The sequence below is a fragment of the Tasmannia lanceolata genome, unplaced genomic scaffold, assembly GCF_043159265.1.
Source record: "Tasmannia lanceolata isolate RefF3 unplaced genomic scaffold, GAP_Taslan_0.1 ptg000018l, whole genome shotgun sequence".
NCBI lineage: Eukaryota > Viridiplantae > Streptophyta > Magnoliopsida > Canellales > Winteraceae > Tasmannia > Tasmannia lanceolata.
The window spans coordinates 14,767,155-14,779,570 of NW_027518695.1; the positions used below are offsets into that span (position 1 = coordinate 14,767,155).

The 12,416-nt window shown below is 38.4% G+C and overlaps 1 pseudogene; it reads left to right on the top strand.

Annotated features, from left to right (window-relative positions):
• The window catches only part of LOC143850084 (uncharacterized), a 29,523-nt pseudogene that overhangs the window by 2,961 nt on the left and 14,146 nt on the right, over positions 1–12,416 (top strand).

Genomic DNA, 12,416 nt, shown 5'->3' on the forward strand with positions numbered 1-12,416 from the left:
TACAATGTTCAAGGCTGAAAGGGAAACATAGAAGAGAGAAAGAAGAAAAATTAAAGTGTTCTCTAATTGGTCGACTTTGGAGGACTATAAATATTTATTTGTTAACTGAGGGAAAATTTGGGTATTGACTTCAGTTTGAGGGACATTTTTAAAATCCAGAAGTTAGGTGGGCAGAAACAAGAAATCTGCTTGATCTATGAAGTTACAGATCTGATCTCCCCCAATTTGAAACCTGACAGTTGGATGCAGTTCAACACTAAGAATGCCCTAAAGTTTCATCAAGATCTGACCCTTTGATCATTGAACTGGGCAATATTCATAGATCTGTGAAAAATCAAAGATTCCTAATCTGCTCTCAGACTCAGATCCCACTGTCATATCAGTTTGAAGCTATTTGAAACTAGCAGCTGGTTGAAACTAGCACTTTATATATTCATAGATCTGTTGAAACTGTGTTTTTATATATGCCTAGCAGCTGGTTGAAACTAGCTGTTTATAGCTATTGGGGGAGCCATGAAATAACTAGTTTTGTGCAGTTTGCCTGTATAAGGGTGTTCTAATCCCTTGGGATAGTATATAACACCCCAAAACGTGATTGGATGATATTAAATAGTGATTAATACCATTGTGCCTCAAAGTGGTGAACCTTGTAGGGATTAGACCTTAGGCTTCAGTTTGTATATTCTTTGAGACTGGAAACTTGCAGTGAGTGATCTTGTTGTATTTGCAATGTTAGAGGCTTTGTATTTTTTCTTTTTCATTACATTGTATTTGGAAAGTATTTGGAGATGCGGAGCGTATTCCGAGACGCAGAGCCATCTCTGAAGGCGAGTGTTGGGAGACGCAGAGCCATCTTCGTCGGCAAGTGGTGAGGCACGGAGCCACCTCGCTGTAATTGGTTTGATCTCATCGTTAAGAAGATTCAGTTATTGAAGCTACCAAGGTTTTTGGTGGAGTGGATGTAGGTCCGGAGACTTGGACCGAACCATTATAAAAATCTACGTGCACTCTATTCTCTTGCTTCTTACTTTTGCATCTTAATTTTTATCTTCCTTGCATTAGCTGTCAAAATTCTTCTTCGGATACAACTTTCAATTAATCTTCTAAAATTTACAAAACCCAATTCCTCCCCTCCCCCCCCACCTGGGTTGCCGCCTGGGCCTCACAGTATTTTTCAAGTCTTCAGATTAACCAATGCATTTTAATTCTGGCTTGATGCGCACCACAAATCCTCTCATGAACTTCAGCCATTACCACCATGACTTCCTCTATTCCTAAGAATTTTAGGATTAGATGTGAGTCCAAAACCAAATATTGGATTCAAAGTTACATTTTACTTTTGACACCGATGATCGGTTCGGGACTCACAATAAGACGTTAACAAAATCTAAAACAAACTGGTCCTAAACCATAGGCTATGTTTGGAATGCCAAAATTAGGAATTGTAGTCCACATCCTATTTCAATTCCTATTTTGGTTCTCTATAAACTCAATGTTAAAAAATTTTAAAAAAAAGTAATTCAAAAAAATCTAGTAAAAATTTCATTCTAGAATTAAAATACCACATCTTGGGGTGGGAAACACATCTCCCCTTAATTATATTAAGATGTCATTTCTACCCCTAATTATGTTCATATTTTCAAACTAATTAGGCCATGTTTGGATTGTAGGAATTTTCTGGAAAAGTTAGGAAAGGAAAAATATTCCTAAAATTTCTTTCATTTTTATTTATGAAAAATATAACATGAACCAACCCTATTAAATTTTTAATTAAGATGGACCTTCGATTTATGATAATATTTTCTAAATTAACCATAACAATATCATTTCTCTTTAAATCATGGAAAGAAATTTCCCGAAGAAGAAATTTCCCACTAGAAATCTTTTTCTTACATTCCAAACAGGGCCTAAAGGTTACCCGAAATTAGAATCAGAATTGGATTCCGATTCTAGTGCCTCATTCTTGCAATGGAATCGCAAGCAAAATATATATCTTGGAGGATACGGGTACGTTAATTCTAACGCCTTTGAAACACACGCGAATCCTTAACATATCTTCGTTGATTCGGGTATGTTGATTCTTGCGATCTAAAAAAATCCTAAAAAAATCTTTGTTAAATCCGCTATTTTTTGTAGCGAGGACGCATTATAAATAGCTTCACCATCAAAAGAGAGGAGAAACAGAGCACAATGAGTTCTTCTTCCAACACCAACAACCTCTCCTTCGACCCTCCCTATTTCAAAACCAATTCCTTTCCTTCCCTTGCCAGAGCTTGGAAGATTTCCAGAAAAAAATAAATCAACCTCATTCCTTACATCCCACAATCTTTATACAAATCCTATAATTGGGAAAATTGTGAAAGCATAAGCATGGCCTGGAATCTAACGACTATGCGAATTCCTATCACCGACCAGATCACTCAGCCCCAAACTACTTCCTTTCCTCTGTTTCCGTTTCTCCTTATCATTCTGGTTCTCATCAGTACTGCTCAATTTCAAATCCACATTCTCAAAGTAATTACCGTAAATGTATTCATGCGTATACCCATTTTCTGGTGAAGAATCCGATACCCATTTTCCGGTGAAGAATTCGACCACTGGACGAACTCCCATTGCCGATCAGATCTCCCAGCCCCAAATTCCCGCCTCGTCTCCGTTTCTGTTTCTCCTCCTTATTGTTCTTATCATCGTCAGAACCGCTAAATTCGAGTTCCACTCTCTCATAGTATTGTCCGTAAATATGCTACTGCGTATACTCATTTTTTAGATCAAAGAGGATTATGTGGCCATGCCACTGCCACACTCGATAATCTCTTTCTTCATGGAATCCAACGCATATGCGGTGATCTCCAATAGTAACACCCTCCCTAGAATTAGGGTTCAGGGTCTCGATCCTCACGTTATCAATTCTCCGAATAGTCTCCCTCTCTATGTTCGATTCTTCTTTGGCAAGCCATTGAAGGTTGTTACAAGAGGAGTTGTGGAGGCTGTTGTAAGAACTCATGTTTGCTCTGTTATTAATGAACTTGAATGGGAGTGCAGCTTTAGCTAATATTTGGAAGGGCGCCATTTAGTTTGGCGCTCCTAAATATATAATACGCCAAAATATGCACTCACGATCAGCAAAGATTTTACATGTGTCCAGAAAGATACAGGTAAGGCCCTACTAGTTTTGGATTCTGAGCACAGACGGAGCGAGTGGGGGGAATTGACCCCCGATAATTTTTTGGAGGAGTTTTACCTACTTACTTAAAATGAATAAATTACCTTTACCCCTCTTTGATTTTTAATTTACTGCAAAGAGAGACACAATTCTAATTCATTTCCAAAACCCATTAGCGGAAAATTTTCCTTTTCAAAATGGATCTCCATTCCCATCTCTTTAATTTTCCTTCTCTCAAGGCGTCTAGTTTCCCCTATCCGACGATGACGGCTAAGCCTTGAGGTATGCTCTCTCTCTCTCTCTCTCTCTCTCTCTCTCTCTCTCTCTCTCTCTCTCCACGCACACACACACACAAACCCCCTATTGAATATGGCAGTACTTGTATAGCTCATGTGTCAAAAATGATGGTTTCTAGAGGAAAAAGGATGCCTTTTCTTGGCATTTGGACCATTATATATATATTGAGGAATGCCAAACGAAAGGGCACCCTTGCTAAAAGGACACTCCCATTCAAGTACATTAGCAACCGAGCAAACATGAGTTCTCACAACACCCACCACAACCCATTCTCTAACAACCTTCAAAGGCTTGCCAATGAAGAATTGAAGCTGGAGAGGGAGATTATTTGGAGAATAGAAAGTGGGAGGATCGAGACCCTGAACCCTAAGAATGATGAGGAGGAACAGAAACGGAGACGAGGCGGGAATTTGGGCCTGGGATATCTGATCGGCGATGGGAGTTCACTGGAATCGGAATTTGGGTTCATCGAAATAAGGTATAGGTTTTTCTTTCTGTATTTTTTTTTATAGTGCTGTAATGGGGTTAATATATTTGTCCCCATATAAAGTTTTTTTTTAATATAAAATAATTGTGGGTTATTTTCAGTTTTTTGGAATTTTGAAGTAATATACATGCTCGTTTGTTTGATATTAAGATTCATAGGCATGTAACAATGAGAAGTGGAATGTGTTTACTGTACAATGGTTGCAATATAGAACTTCTAAAACTGGCAGAGGATTTTCTAGTAATGTGAATGTGAGAATGGTCTAACCATAAGTGTTAATTATCTAAATTTATGGTTAGACAATAGAATGGTACTCCTAAAATTGAAGTGTCTAACACTCCTCACTCCCCCACCCACCCAAGTTGCTGCATGAATTTATTTCTGTTTATTGCGTTCATAGGGAAGCTGATTCAGAAAAAGGCCACAAAAAGCAATGCTATGCCACTTCAAAATATGTGCATAGAATGGTACTCCTAAAATTGTAAAAGTGTAACAGTTCCCCCCTCAAGTTGGTGCATGAGTATCTCTATGTCTATTGCATTCATGGGAATATCTCTATGTCACCGAGGTATCCCACGGCATCACACCTTAGGTTGGTCGGTTGGAGAATTGCTCATCCAAGGCTTGCACAGAGCAAATGGGCTTATTCATAGCATTCATATCTCCTCTCAAAAATAGGAAGAAGGCCTTACACGTATAGACCCTTAAACTATGACTAATTAGGACTCTAATTTGCTTAAAACTTGGACTCTTCAATTTACTAAAACATTACATGGTCTCTCCCACTTAAAATTTCCGTAATACACTCTTAAAATAAATAAAAGACTTTTAACTCTTGTGATGGGCTCCATCATCCTAGTTAAGGAGGATATCATTTCCCTTTGTTTGTCTTTTTTTCCCTAAATGTTGTTGCATTTTCATCAACCTTTTGTTTGTCTTTTTCCTCTAAAAGTTGCTGCATTCCATCTCCTCTTGTCTGTCATTTCCTGAAAATGAAGCCATTCTCAGGAAAAAGACAACCTAAAGGGGGTGAAAATATCATGTTCCTAAGTTTATATGCAATTAATTATGAGAGGAATCCAAAGAGGCCCTCGATTGCATGGCTCTCTATATGTATGTGTGTGGTTTTTGACATTTTAGTCTGTGACTAACTTGAGTTTTCTCTAATCAGGGAAATAACTTTGATCACCATTGATATCTTGGTGGAGACGTGTGATATTATCAGAAATCCTGAGATTTTTAGGGGACTTCACACAGGCTTCAATGCAAACTCGCCAAAGGATATTGAGCAGTTTGAAGCAGAAAGAGATGAGTTGATTCGGGCGCATGAAAGGAAGAAGACTGAACTGAGGCGCAAGTATTTGGAGGAAGAGGTGGAACTTGAGAAAGAATTCAAGGAAACACTCACTCAACTTATGGAGAGCTTTGTTTCCCCACCTGATCCTCAGCAATTCTACAATCAACAGCCACAGCTGGGAGGGACACTCTTTCATTCCTATGGAAATGTTTTTTTTGGGGCACAACCTATTTAGGCTGTGGCCCATCTAATGGACGGTTTGGATCATCCTATGGTGCAGGTCATACTGTACTTTTAATAAAGTTAATAAAGTGAGGAGTGCCCTCATCAAAATACAGTAGTGCTGTTAACATTTCTCTTTATTAACAGTCCAAAATTACAATACTTCAACCTAGGTTTTTGTAAAATCTTAGATTATAAAATCCATGTTCCCAAATGACGCCAAGGCCCTGTCCGTTTTAGACTGCATGTGGAAAGCCCCTAAACCTATTGTTGAGCTCAAAATTATTTTGAGTCCACTAATAGGTTTGTCTCATAATTGGACACTTATGTGTAATCAGTACAATTGATCTTGTAGGCCTAGCTGAACATCCGAGGCCAATAGACAATTTTTTAAGAAATAACAAATTTGAAATAGATGGGGCTATTAGGCTCCTTCCTAACACACACTCTATAGATCAAGGATTAGGATCATCCTGTGGAAATTATTTATTATTTTTCAGGAATTTCAAATTCCCCAGTTTGGTTTCACCCCTTACGAAACCCATAAATTCCAATGACACTTTCTACCTCTTGCCTCAAATCCAGCTGAAGCTGCTTCTCTTGTTAATTTTGGACTTGAAAATAAAGAGCTATTGTGTTGATTTTGGCCAACATAAATTCAGAAGAACCACGTATGGAAAAATCTCTCTTATTGGCAAAGTTGTTGATTATAGAACATATCCCTTGTAATTTAGAAAGGACGAGAAACGAATGAGGGGAAGGGGTGCAACTCGGGTCGGGTTGAGGCCAACACGAACCTGACCCGAGCAACCATTTGGTCAAGCCACACCCGACCCAACCCGAGTTCCAACCAGACCCGACCCGAGGAGCCCTTTTTGCCAACCCCAACCCGAGATTTTTAGCTAAAAAATTTATTAAAAAAGTCAGGTTCACTTGGGTCGGGTTGCCCAAGCCCTCAACCCGAACCCGACCCGAACTCAACCCGGGTTGAGAAAACCCAACCCAACCCAACCTGCACTGAACTCAACCCAACCCGACTTTTTCCTGGGTTGAACCCGTCGGGTTCCGGTTGAGCCCGCCCAAGTTGCACTCCTATTGAAGGGTGTCAATTATGAAAATAAACTTCGTATTTTCACCCCCTGCCAAATACAATTAGGCATGATTTTTAAGGCACGGTGTGCTCTATATAGTTTTTCACAGTCTATGATCAACCACAAAAAATACACATTACTAGAAATGATTGGTGTGATTTTGGGGCAAAAATCAAGAAAGGACATGTAGTTACTGTGAAATGAACATTTTGGGCTCGAAAATTAGGAAGGGCTTCTTCAGACGCTCATTCACAAGAGCCTATGAGGGTTCCGTGACGAGAGAAACACGTGATTTTCCGACCTGTAGGTCCACTAACGTAAAGCGAGGAGTTGAGCCTGAAGCGAAGTAACTTTTGGAAACATTTACTAGTATTCTAGGCCCATGCTATGCATTGATGTAAAATGATGGGCCTCACAACATCAAAACATGAGGGATAAAGTGGTGGGGTCCACCATGATGCATAGGTTTGGATAGAAATGGACCCTACATCATCAATAATATTAGGAGTAAATAGTGGGCTCCACCCTATGCATTGGTTCAGGTAGAGATGGTGGGTCCTACCCACCAAAACCTGAGATGTTAAATGGCAGGCCCCATCCCATAAAAAATATGAGGTGCAAAATGTTGGCCCCGTCCCATCAATAACATGAGATGTAAAATGGTGGGTCGCACCCTATGTATGGGTTTGAGTGGAGATGGTGGCCCTACCACATCAAAACATGAGGTTTAGAATGGCGCGCCTCACCCATGCCAGGCATGATTATAAATTGTTGGCGCCAACCCCATCATAGCATGAAGTTCCGACCGTAAGTTCTATAGGAAGAACTCTAGTTGGCTTCTTGCCACCTCCCATGAATTGATGACCATGACTTTGGCCGGGATTAAATTTCTTTGTTCTTTTCCTAGTTTCCTCATCATAATGGACGGAATGATTTTGACCATTGCACCGTTGTCAACCAAGACCCTAGTTATAGGCCGACCGTTCACGTGGGCTTTAACATAGAGTGACTTAAGGTGGTTTTCCATCTCATCAGTCACTCGTTCCAACCCAATCTTTGGTGCTTCACTATCATTATTCATCATAAATTTTGTTGTTTTCTCTATCTTTTCAATTGGCTCGTGGATGATTTCCACATCCAAGATCTCAGAGATCTCTTCTCTTGGTATCTCAACATCATCTTCTAAGTACGAAGGTTTCTAGGGTTGGTCCGGGTACAGTTTGGGCAGGATGCATACCATATTGACCACCACCTTGTCAGGCAGAGCTCTCAAGGTTCGGACTTGCCGCTCGAAGTCCCCATCCTTTGAATTGTACATTTTCACCCTCAACCCATTTGGTCGCATCACTTGTACTCAGATTACCCAAGGTTCCTTCATTGGCAGTGATTCCTTCAGAGATCCCATTCTGGGGGCGCTATACCTTCCTTTGTCAGTCTTTCTAACCCATTGGAGCGGTCGAACCTTCATCGTTTGATCCTGACCAAACTCAATTTATAGTCTTCTGAAGAGTGCATGCTGCTGTTGCAACCTCCTTTTCTGAGTCTTGGTCAATGGCATAAGATCATGTGGGTACTGATAGAGACTGACTCGGGTTCATTATATCTAACTCTGAAAAGTTTGGAAGTTCCATATCCATAGGGATCTAGAAATTGATCACTCTGATCGTCATCCGAGTCCGGTATGCATTTGAACTTTGCTTTTCTAACCTTGTGTTTGCACCAATGACAAAGGGTCTTAAAACAATCCGTTTTAAACTTGCACATCCGTTTGGAGAGTTTCCTGGCATTATCAGGGGCTTCGTCAATTTCATTTTGAGTTAAACTGAAGAAAGTAAGGCTAACATTCCGGTCGAAAAAACACTATGTGACCGAAAGTTGTCCTTTGGTGGTGTCTCGGCCTTGCCCTCAGTCTCATTCCGATCCGGCACTTTGGTTGTTTTAACAATTGGTTTTTTCTGGGATTTCCCATATCTATTTTAGTGAGTTCAAGATCACTTCAATTTATAAAGTTTTTTATTGTACGTTCTTCATTTTATGAAAGCCTGTGAAATTATTACTCCCCACGACTATACTTTTTAGTCTTTAATTAACGGATTCTTAATTTTTGGGTTTCTATTGTGCATAGTTTTAAGGATTAATCTTCAGTAATTGCTGAGTTCTATCCAATAGATATCTTCATTTTCCTATCTCCGTGTCTCAACAAAATTGAAAACTTATTCTAAATTATGTTTTGCCATTTGTTATTATCATTTCCTCCTCTGGCAGTTTCAAAAATTCAAAATAACCTCCTATTCAAGTTTCCAATCTAATGTATTGGGTATTTCTATTTTGGCACACTCATGTTGTTGTTAGCCACACATTAATTGTGCCTTTGGGTGAATACAAGAATTTGGTTTGATTTTAGATGTAGAAACGGAATGTACATGGCTTAGGTGAAATTTTTGTGTTTGGTACTAAAATCTAAGAATTAGGTTTTGGGCAGGACAATATTACTATGGATTGTATGTTGAAAATGGCTGTTTATAGGGGAAAATATTAACTATTTTGATAGATATTATAGTAATTTATTGATTATTGAATAAAAACCACCGTTTGCCCCTCGTGGAGCAAAATGTGAGTCCAAAGCTGAATATTGGACTCAAATTTACATTTTACTTTTGAGACAAATAATCGGGTTGAGAGTCACAATCAGTTATCACATTATAAAACAAGCTTGTCCTAAACCTTAGGCTGTGTTTCAATACCGAAATCTGGAATTGGAGGCCACATCCTATTTCAATTCCTATGCTGGTTCCCTATAAACTGAATGTAAACAATTAAAATAAAAAAATTAATTAAAAAAATCTAATAAAATTTTTACTCTGGAATCAGAATACCACATCTTGGGGGCGGTAAACACATTTCCCCTTTAATTTTGCTCCGATGTCATTTCCACCCCTAATTCTGTTCATTTTTCGAACTTATTAGAGTTACCTAGAATTAGAATTGGATCCCGATTCTAGTGCCTCATTCTTGTAATGGAATCGCAAGTGAAGTATATATGTTGGAGTATACGAGTATGTTAATCCAATGCCTTTGAAACACACATGAAATCCTTAACGTATCTTTGTCGATTCGAGTATGCTGATTCTTGCAATCTAAAAAACCCCTCAAAAATATTTGTTAAATTTGCCATTTTTGCAGGGATGGCACATTATAAATAGCTTCACCATCAAAAGTGAGGAGAAACAGAGCACAATGAGTTCTTCTTCTTCCAACAACAACCTCTCCTTCAACCCTCCCTATCTCAAAACCATGTCCTTTCCTTCCCCTGTCAGAGCCTGGAAGATTTAACCATCCTCATTCCTTACATCCCCCAATCTTTATACAAACCCTATAATTGGGCAAATTGTGAAGGCATAAGAATGGCCATGGAATCTGGCCACCAAGCGAATTCCTATCACCGATCAGACTCCCAGCCCCAAATTCATGGAAACCCCAACAAGGGTGTTTTGAACCCCCATCACAAACAAAATACAACCTCAAACCACCCCCTCCAGTAAATAAAAAAATACAAGAAAATACAGAAACAAAAACCCTATACCTTATTTCGATGATGAACCCACATTCCGATTCTGGTGAAGAATCCGACCACTGAACGAACTCGCATCGCCAATCAGATAGCCCAGCCCCAAATTCATGGCTTAGCTTCATTTTTTTTATTCTCGTCATCGTCATTCTCATTTTTTGTCATTCCTGCCAAATTCAAAATCCAATCTCTCATAATAATGTCCATAAATGTATTCCAGCCTATACATGTTTTGCTCATCGGAGAGGATTATGTGGCCATGCCACTGCCACACCCGATAGTTTGAATCCCTATCAACATGGAATGCAATGGATATATGGTGATCACCAATTGTAACACCCTGAGGAGAATTAGGATTTAGGGTCTCGGTCTTCCCACTGTCGATTATTCGAATAATCTCCCTCTCCAGCCTCCATTCTTCGTTGGCAAGAGGCTGAAGGTAGTCACAAGAGTTGTTGTTGTTGTTGTTGTAAGAACTCATGTTTGGAGGAGTCTTACCTACCTACTTAAAATTTTTGGAGGAGTCTTACCTACTTACTTAAAATGTCAAAATTACATTTATCCCTCTTTGAGTTTTAATTTATTGCAAAGAGAGACAATTCTAACTCATTTCCTAAAACCCATTAGCGGAAAATTTTTCCTTTTCAAAATTGATCTCCACTCCCATCTCTTCGATTTCCCCTCTCTCAAGGCATCAAGTTTTCCCTATCTGACGGTGACGGCTAAGGCCTAAGGTATGCTCTCTCTCTCTCTCTCTCTCTCTCTCTCTCTCTCTCTCTCTCTCTCTCTCTCTCTCTCTCTCTCTCAAACCCCCTATTGAATATGGCAGTACTTGTATGGCTTGTGTGCTGAAAATGGTAGCAAAAATTGACATGGTTTTGGGGCCTAAAAAGATTTCATGATCATGATTTTTTATTTTTTTTGGATCTAGGGTTTCATGATCAAGGTTGTGGGTTATTTTTGACTGGATTATACCTATTGAATTGAATGGATTCCTTCTTGCTGAAGGTTTTGAATTTTCTGGATCTCTGCATATTTCAAGTGCATTTTTTCAATTTGAGTTCCAAAATTTCTTCAAAATAGGATAATTCTGAGTGTTTTTAGTTCTGATAATGTTGAATGTTTCACATTCAATTGCTCATGATTTTGAACTTCAGTAATTGTGTAAATTTTTTTTCTCCAAGCTGTCTCTGAGAGATACATCCTTGAAATTTTCCTAATCTAATTATAAATTTCATGAAAGTATCTTAATGAGTTCAAGATCACTTCATTTTCTAAAATCTATTTGTTGTGCATTCTTTAATTTTAAGAAGCTTATGGAATTATTATTTCCCATGATTATATTTTTGGCCTTTAATTAACAGATCCGTAACATTTGTGTTTCTTTTGTGCTTAGTTTTGAGGATTATTACTCAATTGTTGAGATCTAATAGATATCCACATTTTCCTATCTCCATGTGTCAACAAAATTGAAAACCTGTTTATCAAGTGTTACAAAAAAAAAAAAAAAGGAAGAAAAATATTGAAAGCTTGTTCTAAATATCATTTTACTACGTGTTATTATCATTTTCTATTTTGTCTCTAAAATTCAAAAGAGACTAGCTACTATTCAAATTTCCAATCTAATGTTTTATGTCTATCTCTTTTGGCACACTTAAAAGTTGTTGTGAGTCACCCACTGAGGCCCTGTTCGTTTAAGATTATTACAACCGATCGTGACTGCCAAACTGATTGTTGGACTCAAATTTAGACATAATTTTGATTCCAATAATCGGTTGGGCACTCATAATTGGGTGTCATAATCTTAAACGAACAGGGCCTAATTGTGCCTTGGTGTGAATATATGAATTTGTTTTGATTTTGCATATAAAATCGAAAATGTTGGAGACTTAGGTTATATTTTTGTGTTTGGGACTTAAATCTACGAATTAGGTTTCGGATAGTATTAATGTGGATTGTCTGTTGAAAATGAGTTTATTAGGAAAAATGATTAACTATTTTGGTGGATATTATAATAATAATTTATTGAACTCAGATTTACATTTACTTTTGAGTCCAATACTTGGCTTGGGACTCACAATCCGTTCTCAAAATCTAAAACAAACGCCCCCTAAACCTTAAGGTTGTGTTTGGATAATCGAAATCAGGAAAGGGAGTCGATGAGGAAAAAGTAAAATAAGAAAGATGATTCCTAGACTCAAGGGCGCCTTTGCAAAATAGAGAGGAAAGGGCACTCCATTGGTCCATGTCATTTTTACTCAACCGAGATTTTTTCCCTTTTAGCACATATA